This window comes from Plectropomus leopardus, chromosome 23 (assembly GCF_008729295.1).
Source record: "Plectropomus leopardus isolate mb chromosome 23, YSFRI_Pleo_2.0, whole genome shotgun sequence".
Taxonomy (NCBI): Eukaryota; Metazoa; Chordata; class Actinopteri; order Perciformes; family Serranidae; genus Plectropomus; species Plectropomus leopardus.
Window position 1 is genome coordinate 13,942,477 of NC_056485.1, and position 13,138 is coordinate 13,955,614.

A 13,138-nucleotide genomic window follows, 5' to 3' on the forward strand; every position below is an offset into this window, starting at 1 on the left:
CAAAAAGGAACAATATGTAATTTCAAAAATACAGACGCAACATACTGAAAAGATTTGCTGTCACATATATGACAAAAAAAACAAACAAAAACAGTCCAAATTCATTCTAAGATTCCAAGATCTTACTAAATGAGCCATATCAGAGGAAAAAAGTGTGATTTTTAGATGTTGCTGTAGACATTGAGGCTATTGTCCAGTTCATAATTTCTCTCCTTTTTTCTGTCGATTTGAGGCTTTTATTTTGCTAAATTACTGGAAGGCAGCAGGTGACAGGTAACCCTGTGGAAAATAAGATAATAACAGTTGATAGTGTTTTTTCAGGGCCAATACGATACCAATTATTAGTAGTTAATGAGACCGATAACCAATGTTTGGAATCAATATGAATTTACAATAAATGTTAAAATCTTTCTGATAAAATTTAGAATTTGGAATATAAAAAACTCCAACGCAAAATTTGTTTACATGCTTTTAGCAAATATTTAATAAAAAAAAAAATAGCTCCCTAAGATTTGACAAAGTAAAAGTTCCTCTCACGCTGACACTTTCTTTTCACTTTTTAATTAATTAATTTAATTTGCTATCATTAAAATAAAACACTGATACAGATAATTGGCAAAATGCCAAATATCAGCCCCAATAATTAGCGAGGCTGATGATCTGTGATTTTTCATCACAATACAGCAGTACAGTACTGAGGCTACAGTAAATAAGCAAATCAATATATTAAAGTTTGGTTTTCTATTTTTCCATTCCACTACTAGTCTTCTATAATATCTTTTTTAAAGTAGCTTCTGTTAGTGTGTTTATTTTATTTTAGTGTTGATCCTTTTTTCATGTCTGTCTTATTATTAGAACATATCTGGGACCACTTTAGATGACCCCGGTGTGTGTGTTTATACTGCGGACCCCCGGGGTTAAAGGTGTTATGATGTCAGTCCTGACTAACCGTCTCGACAACGAGTCAGAACTCGTTTCTGGCCACATAATCTCTGTGAGAAGTTTAGAGTTCAGAGATGGAGAGGATGTGTGTGTTAATGTGTGCATGGGTGTTTGTATGTGGATGTAAGTGGGTGGTTGACATCTGTCTGTGTGTGTGTGTGTGTGAGACTGGACTTGTGTGCCTGTTGGGGAATGTGAGTGCATTGTAGCTGCTTAGTAATGACTCAGTGTATTCCTGAGCTCAGTTCCTGTTGCTGAGACTTCACATGGGGCTCGAATTACCGACCTGCTTGTGGCTTCTGCATTCTCACACCTCAAACACGCACACACACACATACATGAACACAAATTTGACTTCCACATACTGTGCTTGCCTTTATTTTCTCCTTGTTTGATTGCCCGTTCCTTCCTTTATGTTCCTGGTTCATTATTCTCTGAAATTTGTTGCCTTACCTCATTTGCTTCTCTCTCATATCAGTCATCCCGTTCCCAGGCCTTCTATTGTCTCGGGGCACATTACAAAGCAGCGAAAACATTTCAGTGTGGTAATAGGCCAATTCAAGGTGTCATCCTACACCCCAAAGTGTCAGATCTCTTCTCTAACCTTACCTTTCTCTCCAACAGAGAGCATGCATGCAAAGAGATGACGTGTGCGTGTGTGTGTGTTTCCCCGAGGGCTGGACGGAGCCAGCAAATATGCAGGAGCAGGCACTGTCTATGTAGTCATGTATGCGTGTGTTTTCAAGGAATGCAATCCAATCCACTTCACAGTGTTGCGTCTCTGCCCTCTTGGTCTCACCTGAGGTTATAAAGGTGGAGGTTCCCACAGCTTCTGCCGCTGCTCATGTAACAGAGAATAATCACACTGACCTTTGACTACCAAACAACCTAAAGCTAAAAATTAGCCTCATGGGTGAACCGAATAACACTGCTAATTGTGTCAGATGATAACGGTGCGTTTATCAGACATTTTTGAAAAGTGATACTTACCTCTACATTTTGGCTTCTAGTCCACAAGCAAACAGAATTTTAAGTCGCTGAGATTTTTGAAAATGCTTCCGAAGAAACAATAAAAACAATGCACATGTTCGTTGTTGCCATGTGTAATATGCATATATAAGAAACAATAACAATGATGGATTACCGGTTTGTTTACATGTACCTTGTTAACCATCCACACAGGAGACATATGTAGTTTTTGCCCTATTGCCAAATATGTTTAATATTATTTTTGTATAATTAAAGAAATAATTAGCAACTGATGTTTAATGATTTTGATTGTTTTATTCATTAATAACACAAAAGGAAAATGACACAGCTTCTATCACCAGCTACTGGCCCATCAAGTGTTTTGAGTAGTTTATGCATTTTATTGTGAGATTTTTTCTTTTTTAAAGGGATGGAGGAAATATATGTTTAAAAACATGTCCATTTATGTGTAGGAGGCCTGAGACGACAGTCAACGATGTTAAAAATCCTGCCAATGCCAGTCTGATTAGTTTCTGAAGTTATCTGATATTATATTTAATTTATGAAAAATAAACTGCTGGATTTTTTTTCTTTCCTCTCACAGACACTGTATAATTGATGGATATTTTCAGAACTCAAGCAAAAAAAAAAAGCAAAACTAAAACTTAAACCTGCTTTAAATTAATATCTTGGCTACTTGGGGGCAGAAATATCAGAGTTTGTCAGCAGGAAAACGAAAAAAACTACTGTCCTTGTTTTTCCTGGGTTGGATGCATGAATTATTTTTCACTTTTGTAAAATTTTGTGAACTCAAATTCAAAAATTCACATGCAAACACCAAAACAAAGAACAAAGAAGCTCAGATTACAAAACACAGAGAGAGAGTGTGGATTATTTCTTTGCTTGGGATGCTATTACTCCACTGTAAATTTTAATCCTAAATAGTTGTCTGCTTTTACATGAATGTTCTGAATGTCTGTCGTCCCTTTGACACTGCTAAATTGGGCATTTGGCCTTGGCGGAGGTCACCACGAGTGCCCTTCCCATTCTCCACAGGTTTGTCACTACATGCAATCCCTTTTACTTAACATGCGTCATTTGATCCATTGTTATTACAAAATACTGATCAGCGCAGTTTTGAGATGTGTTGACAAGTAACAGCACTTTAGGACTCGAAAGACTGGACTTTCTACATTTCAAATAAGGAATTTCAGAGACTCGATCTCTCCCAGGGGGCCCACACCTAACTGGTAATGAAATAGTTTGAACCCCTCATGAACTCAGTGTGTCGGGGGAAGTTCAAGACTAGGCTAAAGAACTATTTATGTCCTCCTGGTACCTGAAAAAAATTGGTGCACCCAAAAATTATGAGCCAAGTCGTGCGGTATGTAGCTGCAGCACAACTTATAACTGCAACTCCAGGTCGTGCTGCCAACTAATGCTATTGCCACCATAAAATTGTATTATTCGCTGATAATTGTGCACAAAATTAGCTTTTGTCTGGTGATATACTGCAGGGTTTCTGGCTTTTTTGGCCTCTGCTTGTAGTTAATCAAATGAAACAACCCAAAAAGGGAAAGTCATTCCTTGGTTGAACTGCAAATGCAGCGTCTGATGGGGTGACACGAGCAGGCACTGCTTCTTTTTAAAAGCTCACAAGGCAATGAGACTGAGAACTGCTGATCATATTCAGAGTTTAAGGAGGTGATAAGATTGTGATTGAATCCAGAGAAAGTGGGAAATGGAAAGAAAACTTCTACAGAGCCAACATATACTCTGGAAGTAATCTAAATTATACCAGTGCCACATAAATTTATATTCTCTCTGGTGGTTTTGGTTTAACCCCAGAAACGTCACGTATTGGGCTCCTGAGTGCCGTGGGTTTGGATCGGCCCATTCTTTGGTGTGACGACTATCACTGACCTCCAGAACACATCAAAATATGGATCTCTGGTTGCAATCAGATTGGTCTTCATCCAAAACGTTGTTCCATGTGTTGTAATTTTTCTCCACAGACACTTACTAAGTTGAGGTCATGCAGTAGGAGCGAGCCAATTTACATCCCCAACCTGCAATATAATCCTATTTTCTGCTCAAAACCAGCACTTTTTGTACCTTCACGGAGCACATGGTTGAACACACTCAACCACATCCATTATCCACAAAAGCTTTTATCTTACTCCCACAAGGATTTTTATTGTTTAAGTGTTTGTTAAGCATTAGCCAAACCCATATAAAGAGCCTTCTTTAAAAATAATGGCTAGTCATAATAACTCCACAAGGGCTTATTTGTGCTTTTTGTTTACTATTATAGTTTGGGTATTTTTAAATACAAGTTTACTGTAAAATTATATCTCATGCAAACTCCTATTATAGCTCATTGTTTTCCTCTATGCAAAAAACATGCTTAATGGTCCTTTATTTGTGTGGGTTATGACCTAAGCATTTGATGTATTAATGGTAAAACATTGTTTTTATTGTTTTAATGACTTTATCTCAAACTACAAAAAGTGACTGTTTTCAATCAAACGTAAGACAAAATGTGAGTAAAATCCTAACTTTGAAAAGCATTTCTCAAACATTGAGGTTAGTGTAAAACAAAATTAAACTAAAGCTTTAAAAAAGTATAACATTTGTCTCCAAAATGTATTTTGGAGTATAAGGTATCATAATTGGGAAATACTTATGCAAAGTGTGCCAATATTGTACTTAAGTAAATGTACTTAGTTGCTTTCCCCAACGGTTAGCACTTAGCACTCTGTGACCTAGCAATAGATGCACGCTTCCCTCTGTGCAGTGATACAATTGGCAGGTGCAGTTTTAAAAACAACTCATTGCAATCTGTTGTGAAATATGAATATTATTGTTCTTTTTATTCAGAAAACAGCAGCGTTTAAACTGACGCCATCTGCTGGTGTGGTGTTTGATAACTTGAGACATTTGTGAGTAAATCCTAGTATCAATCAGTGCCAAAAGTCATGATTTTTTTTGTCTTTGTAGAAAACATTATTTTATTTTATTTTATTTTATTTTATTTTATTGTACTTGTAGGCTATGACGTGTTTTTGTCTGATTCGTTTTGTATTTGCAAAACAATATCCTATTGTTAATTATATTTTTCCATTTGCAAACTACATTTTATAAAAATTGTAGGATATTTGTTAAACATATTTTATTTGTTTGTTACGTTTTGGCAGCATTTTGGCTCTATAAAACTGCTCACAACAAGTTCTGTGGATTATCTTGAATAACGGGGTCATGATTTCTGGAAAGAGACATTGCTGAAAATTTTTTCTGAGATTTTTTTTTTTTTTTTTGAGCACCACAAGCCGAGTGCCATCCAGTTCCATTATACTGGAGAGAAGGTAGACATTTCTATGGCTGAAATCTCCAATAGTCTGCAACTCACACCAAAACAATGTAGACTGATATATAGCTCTACAGGTAAGAGGAGAAATATGTAGTTTTGATTTTGAGGTGAACTTTCCCTTTAAGTTTTGTAGTTATGTACCTGTGGACAGGTGTGGAGGAGCATGAGAAGTCTGGTAACCCAATAATGTTAATTAGAAGAAGCTACCTAACCAGCACACAATAACAGCCTCGTTGCCTGGTAAGCAAATTCTGATTTTGAGGTTAAGACTTTATAACTCTTGTGTTAGTTAAAATACAGACAGACGTGTTAAAAAGCTACCTGCTGCAACTTAGCTGTCAAGCTAAAGTAGCTAACCTTAGGCACGAGCTAAGTGCCACGAGCTAAGTGCTAGCTAAAAGAGCGCTAATTTAGCATCTGAGCTACGTTAGCGACGTTAGCTACGTTAGCTTAGCAGGTGTTCGTGATGTTGTTGGTGGTCATTTATTGAGACAGAAAGACGTTTTCCAACTAATGTACATGTTTTCCACGCAGTATAACATGTGACTGAGCAAACAAAAGACGAGTTTGAATATTTTAAACATTGAACTGCATTGTTTTGAAGGTGATAGCATGTTATTTTCCACCCTTAAGGATTGTTCAAGCTAAACACTCAAACAGAGCTTTGAGCCAATCTGCAAAATGCTTCTGGAGCTACCTGCAGCTGCCAAGATCAGGGAGACATCTGGTATGTAAATTGAATGTGTTTTCATCCCCTTTATTTTGTTATCACAAAACAGGAGAGGCAGATAGCTACATGATAGAGAGATTACATTAGGAAACGTCTTACTCTTGTTATACAGCATAATAAAATTTAAAAGGTTTCCTTGAATGTTTGACCGGGATAAAGGCCAAATGTGAAACATACTTTACACACACTATGAGCAGAAAAAGAGAAACATCTGCACACTGTAATTCAGTCCAGTGCAAAAACAACTGCAATAATTTAAACTTGTGCAAAACTTTAAATACTACACTTTTGTTGAAATTGTGGTTTACGTTATATGTTTTGATAAATAGCCAATTTATCAAGCATTCACATTCATGGATGATATTTTTACAGCATGAAGTAAAAGAAATTTGCAGAGCACATTATGCACCAGAAGTAACTTACTGTTCTGCGTGTTTAAAGTACATTTGTGCACACTTGTCATATTGCATTGTTAATTAGGTTTCTTATGTGATTTGAGTGCTAACTAAAAAACATTTCATTTATGCTTTTTGTGAGCAAAAAATGCTCTTAAGTTTTATATTTTTATGCTTTAATGTGTATTTGTTAAATGTTATTGGAGTGAGTTGTTTGGAGTTTGTTTTTGTAGGGTGTTAGTTATTCTGGCTAATTAGATCTCTACTCCAATTAAAGTGTTGGTAGTTATGTGAGGCCCACCAGACTCCATGCATATACCAATAAAACCATAAAGGAACAATTTGTACTTCTCTAAAAGTTAAAAGTTTAAAAAAGAAATGTCAGAGAAGTTGAAAAGTTTAATCAGCCACACATCTGTGTGGGCTCCTACTTCAGTAGAAAGCTGTACATGTGATAATGGTTATTTTGTACACAGTGTTATATGGTAAAAGGATGGGTGGGTTAGGAGTCAGTTTGTGTGTATTTGTAGTTGTTTTGCCACATTTGGTAGTTGTAATGCATCTCCTTGTACTTTTGTGTCTACTGTTGCTTTGCATCGCTTCATAATCATTTTGTGTCACTTTATGGGTATTTTTCGTAGTCGTTTTAAATCTCTGTAGCTATATGTATATTTTCCCCCTTTTTTCTTTGGTGTTGTGAGTCTTTTGCAGCTGTTAAGCATCTTTTTATAGTTGCTTTGTGTCTCTTTTTTGTGATTTTGTCTTGCTTTATGTTTTTTTTTTCCATTTTACTCAGGTATTGCAAGTCTCTTTGTGGTCATTCTGTTTTTCTTTTCACCCTTTTCTGTAGTCCTGAGTCTCGTTTTGCCCCCCCTCTTTGTTTTCCTGAGTTTCTCCCTGTCTCTTTGCAGCTGTTTTGCATCTTTCTGTTGTTGCTTTGTGTTTCTTTGTAGCCATTTTGTATCTTTTAGTGGTTGTTTTACCTTTTTCATAGTCATTGTGGTCTTTTTTTCCCTCATTGTAACAGTGTTGCATCTTTGTGTAGTCTTTTTGTGTCTCTTTGTAGTTGTTTTATGTTGTTCTGTGGTCATTTTAGGTCTTGCCCTTGCCAGTACATTTCTCTTTGGATGACATCTTGCAAGGAAAGGCCAGTGGGGGGAAATGGTAAGTAACCATAAGGCAATCTCTTAAAAGAAAAAAAAGTTTCTTTACTCATTCTGTAGCGAAAACCTAATCCACAGACACCCTTAAAATCACATTTAACTTAAAACATCTTTGTTAGCATTTTTAACATTCCTCAGAATTGTGTGATGATAATCAGAGCAGTTCATTTCTTGCAAAAAAAAAAAAAAAAATTTTTTTTTACTCAAAAATAATATTGGCCAACTCACTATCCTACTCTTGATTATACTGCCAACTTTAGCGCTTGTTTTCATCTTAGTCGAAACACTGTTAAAGTGTTTTGAATGTACCCTGGAATACAGTTACAAAAACAACCACTGGACTTTATTTGTAGCAGGAACCGGTCACGCCTGTCACTCAGTGAATAAACGCTGCCACTGTGATCCACTCTTTCACTCTGCATGCTTCCACATCCATTAAATGTTTGAACACACCCCACATTCATACTGTAATAGCTGTCCATCAGAATATTGACAAGAATTTTAATCACACTTGATTAGTTCCAATATGGCTGAAAGTCTACACTGAAGCCGTTTTCTGTTCGTTAAATATTTTTTTTTATTTTCTCAAACTTTCCATAATGTGGCCCAGATTGCTATCGCAGTGACCTCTAGTCAAGTTTATTTTCATATCCAACGCCATGCTACAGACACTTCAACGCTCCCCACATATTGATCCCATTCTCAGTCTGGCCGTTATTTAGCCTTTCCAAAACCCTCTGCAGATGTGGGTTTTATTAACCCAAAGTCCAGTTGATATTTGACAAAGGATTATTATAGTTGTCATGGATTTATAGAGCCCGTATGGCTGGTTAACTAGAGGCCTGTGCAGGCATGCATATCCAACAAAACTTTGTCCATGTTTCCATCATATTCTTCCATCTCATTCAGCGTTTGATTGTCAGGAAAATCCCTTACTGTCTCTCCCTTCAACCACAAAGATAATGTGATTTAAAGTTTCTCCAGAGAGCTCTTTCTTTGTATAAACAGCACCTGTTATGTATTAAAGTGCTTTTTTTCAGCTTTGTTAACCTTGATATAATACTAGAGCACAAAAGTTATCTTCTTGTGTTGCGTGTGGCAAGCAGCAGTGTGGTGCCCACCTTTCTATACTAAGATAAGATCCTTTATTAGTCCCACGATGGGGAAATTTGCATTTTTACAGCAGCAAGGTGTGTACAAGATAAGCAAGCAAACAAAAAGAATAATATAAATAGTTAAAAAAAAAAGCAAGGTGCAATAGTCAAAAATAAGGTGCATACTCTACTGTGAAAAAAAATTACACCAATTGCAAGTGAAAGATAATTGCACTTATGAAAGATTATATAAATCCAATTGGTATGTGTGTGGTCTACTGACAGCTACTGTGTTTTAAAGAATAACCTCACTTCTCTTTTTATTCACACTTGCTAGAAGCATAATCGAGGAGCGCTCAATTGAGAAAAAATATGTGCCCTGCTTTTCTGTTCTATAGTTTTCCTGAATTAACTAGACAGTAAGACAGTAAGTAAAACAAAGCAAAGTTTCCAACAACATTTCTCACAATTCTTAATAATAAGATAATAATCTTGTTAATTTAGAAAACAGGTAAAATATTTTTTTTCACTTTTTTTCATAATTTTGAGATAATAATCTTATTAATTAAGAAAAATAGAGCCAGTATTTTTTTTAATTATTTTTTTTCCCAGAATTCTTAGATAATACTCTGGTTAATAAAGGAAAACAGGGTGAATATTTTTTCACATTAAATTTCTTTTGGAGTTATGAGATAATAATTACGTTAGTTCACAAAAACAGAGCAGAAATTTTTGTCCATTATAACTTTTCTCATAATTCTGAGATAATCCTGTTAATCCCTTAGTAACTTTTCTTGTGAATTTAGAAATCTTTTTGCAAGTGATCTGTGTTTGTAAAGCTTTTTTTATTTTGTTTTGTTTTTGTTGAAAACTTCTGCTGCGTCTGGAAATAAGTTTTTTAGGGCAGAAACAGTGAATCAAAACAGTAACATTTTGTGGATAAATCCAAACAAAAAGCACTGAGAGACTACCATGTTCACATTATACACAATCATTTAATCCATTCTTTACATAGAAATATTGATCACTTCAGCTTTAAATTATCCGATAATGATTCACTATTTTTTTAGTTAGTTAGTTTTTGGAATAATAGAATATTGACTTTGATGATGTACTGAGTGGGGCTTTTTGGAGAAATAAACACGTCAGTTCTCTTTGGTGGATAAACTACAGTATGTAATAGTTTATTGAATTTTGGCACACTTCATTGTGCGTTGTTAACTGGTAACGTATTTAAAATGTTTGGCATTTCTGTACTGCTATTTCTTGTTGCTTATTGGCCAACATATGCATGCACGCTGATTCAAAAACATCAGCAGCCGTCTGTAAAGGATGATTTATTAGTAGCTCCTCTTGTCATCTCACCTGCTTGATCCTTCTCTGCCTCATACTCCTTTTTCTGATCATGTTTGAGTAGTTATCTCTGCTTTACCTGCCTCTCTTACCAAGATTCATGCAAACAAGTGATAACATTATTCAGCTTCTACAAAAATTCTCAGTTTATAGTGATTTTATTTGACTAGAAAGTGTCCTGTTAATGGAAATAGACATTTTTCAAATAGAATATTTCGTTTCAGTTCAGTGCACAATAAGATCCATTCAGTGAAGCTGATATCTTTGCTCGCCGAACTGTCTCCATTTCCAAATCGACTGTGGAACTTTGATTTCCATGACAACCCTCTTCACGTGTGTGTGAAAAAGCAACAGCTCTGAGCCACACGGCTTTTCATTTTCTCATTCTCCACGGGTTGTTTCCTGCAGCTTCCTGCGACAAACCCTTTGTGTGCCAAGAGGGGGCTGCTTTAAAGACCTTATCAAAGGCTTAATAATGTTTGTTGCTTTATTGTAGGAATAACTGCATTGTTTAGGTGCCCTGCAAGGTATTCTGATCGCACCACTCCCACTGATTCTGAAATTCCCATTCCCAATGGCCGGTAGTTGGGGCCGCAGGGTTTACACAGTAGTATTGTTCTCCTAAAAAAACTGTGTGTGTGTGTCAGGTTGAGCGCTTGTCTGGCCCCACTTAGTCTCTTCAGGATGTTTTGGGTTTTGTGTGTGTGTGTGTGTGTGTGTGTGTGTGTGTGTGTGTGGGTGGGTGCGTGCATGCTTGTGTGCGTGCATGCGTGCGTGCGCACGCGTAGTGCAGCTTTATGAAACTAATTTCCTGGCTGGTTCTTAGGAAAACACAAAGTGTGTTTGGTAATAATGCAGGAGACGTGGAGAAAACGGCAGCACTGTTGATATGAAGGGTGTGTGACAGCGCCATGATGGATGGGTTGTGTAAGTGTGTGTGTGTTCGTGTCTGTGTGTGTGTGTGCACATGTATGTGAGAAAGGGAGACGGAGGGAAAGCGGGTGCAGTATGAGGAGAATGCTGATATGGAGATAACCACTGTATGTAGGTGGCTGGGTGGTTTGTGTCAGGAAGGGTGGTTCTGTATTTTGGGGGGGGGGCAGGTTAAAAAAACCAATAGGTCTTTTTGTTAACACTCTTATAAAAACACAGCGGGTCAGAGAAAAGTAGATAAAGTGTGTAGTATGACCGATGGCCTCCATTAATCAGAAAGTCCGTCTGGGCCCTGAAAGTAAAGCAGACGTCCTTTGTTAGTTGCATGCAGTGTTTCTGAAGGTGATGGTTGCATTTGATTACAGTGTTATTTGTTTGTCTTGCATCTCAAAATACATGTTGGGTTGTTAAGAGAATAGTTTACCCTAAAGCAATAAAATACTCCCTAGACTCTCTGTGGTCCCAGAAAAGGTTTTCTATCAAATGGCATAAGGAGAGCGGAGTGCCCAAAAAGTGAAAGTATGTCGCAAGTAGTGCAAATACACTACTTTGTCATTAGTTCCACACATAAGATAAATTATGACATATTCAATTTTATGAAAGAAAAGACATTAGTAAAGGTACAAGAAATTTCCTGAAAATTAGCACACAAAAAAGTAAAAAAAGCAAGGAAATTACCTAAAAGTAAGTGCTAAAAATCTTTGTATCACTGTAACATAATTTTAGATATATAATTATAATGATATAATTTTACTTTTTTCAGGTTATTTTTCTTGTCAGCCTTTGGTGATTTCTTGTAAGTTGCTCATTGCCCTTTTACCGTGTTTTTGAAAGAATTTAAACAATTTTCTCAAGTTTCAAATATTTAAAATGCTTGTGAATGCAGCATATGAAAACATGTATCAGACCAGGTTTCACCGTGTTAATAAGTCAACTAATACCAAGAACAGGGCAATAAAATAGTTTCTGTTGATAAATGAGGCCCTTATCAAAGTCTGTACCTCTGTACTAAAAAAGAAAGTATGTTTTTACAAACTTGGCATGTTCAGGGGTCACTTGTGGTCCATTCAGAATGGACCTGCGACCTACTTTTGGACTGCGACCCACCAGTTTGGAACGAAAGGGTGATAAAACGTCTGGAAAAACTTTCTGAAAATCCCTGTGCAGCATTATCCAAGTGTGTCGTATCCATTCACAGACTCATGGCAACACAAACACAACTATTTTTCGCTAAGCTATTGCCAAACAAATTATTTCCCTTGAAGGAATATGCAGGAGGATAATCCAAAAATGCTTTGTTAAGCAGTAGTTTGCATTTGGTTTATAAACCTTTCCGCTATCTTTTGATTGGCCTCTGTGGATTTCTGTTTGCACTGTCAGCTTTCATTTTTACAGATGCTCCTTTCACCTCAACTAACCTGATGAGCCACATGGTTTATTTCACACTACTGGAAACTGTTTGGAAAAGAGCCGGCACTTTCAAAAAAGAGATTGCTGATTGCTCTGTGCAATCAAACGTAGATTAAAACCTTATGTCGGAGAAAGGGAAACAACAGGACAGACAGGAAGGCAATCGAGGCACTCCAGAACTGTAGAAAACGAGGAAGGAAATATTTAAAAGCTTTTATTGTAGTAGTGAAATCATAATAAAAGCAAAAGTTGTTTCGACCATGACAGATCGTCGACGGAGACCGGTTAAGTCATGACAAAAGACCTGCAGTGGGCCAAACATGTTTGTGACTCTCATCAGAGCTGACCTAACATTAACATTAAATTTTACAGTACACCATATTGAATTAATCTGATTGTGTTTGCTTTTGCACCATTTTTCAAGTTTGTGTTGTCAAAATTGAGTTAATACAACATGCACAAACAGGTTAATTTCATTAAAAAGTAAAATAGATATATGACTTCATCAACTGCCGTGAGTCAAAAATAAAATTGTGAATCATTACTAAGGTTGAAAAAAAAATACAGGTTTCATTATTTGGCCACACCGCCCAGCCTTTACTGAGCTTTTGTCTGTGTATTCAACTAGCTACAACCGCAGTATTTACTTTTTATGATCTAGCAAAGGCAATTCTGAAAAAACCTCTTTCTTGCAAAACTTGTCACCCTCCTTGACATAGTGTTAAAAATAAATAAAAATTGTATAAAAAATAATAATAATTATATAAAATTATGTCTTT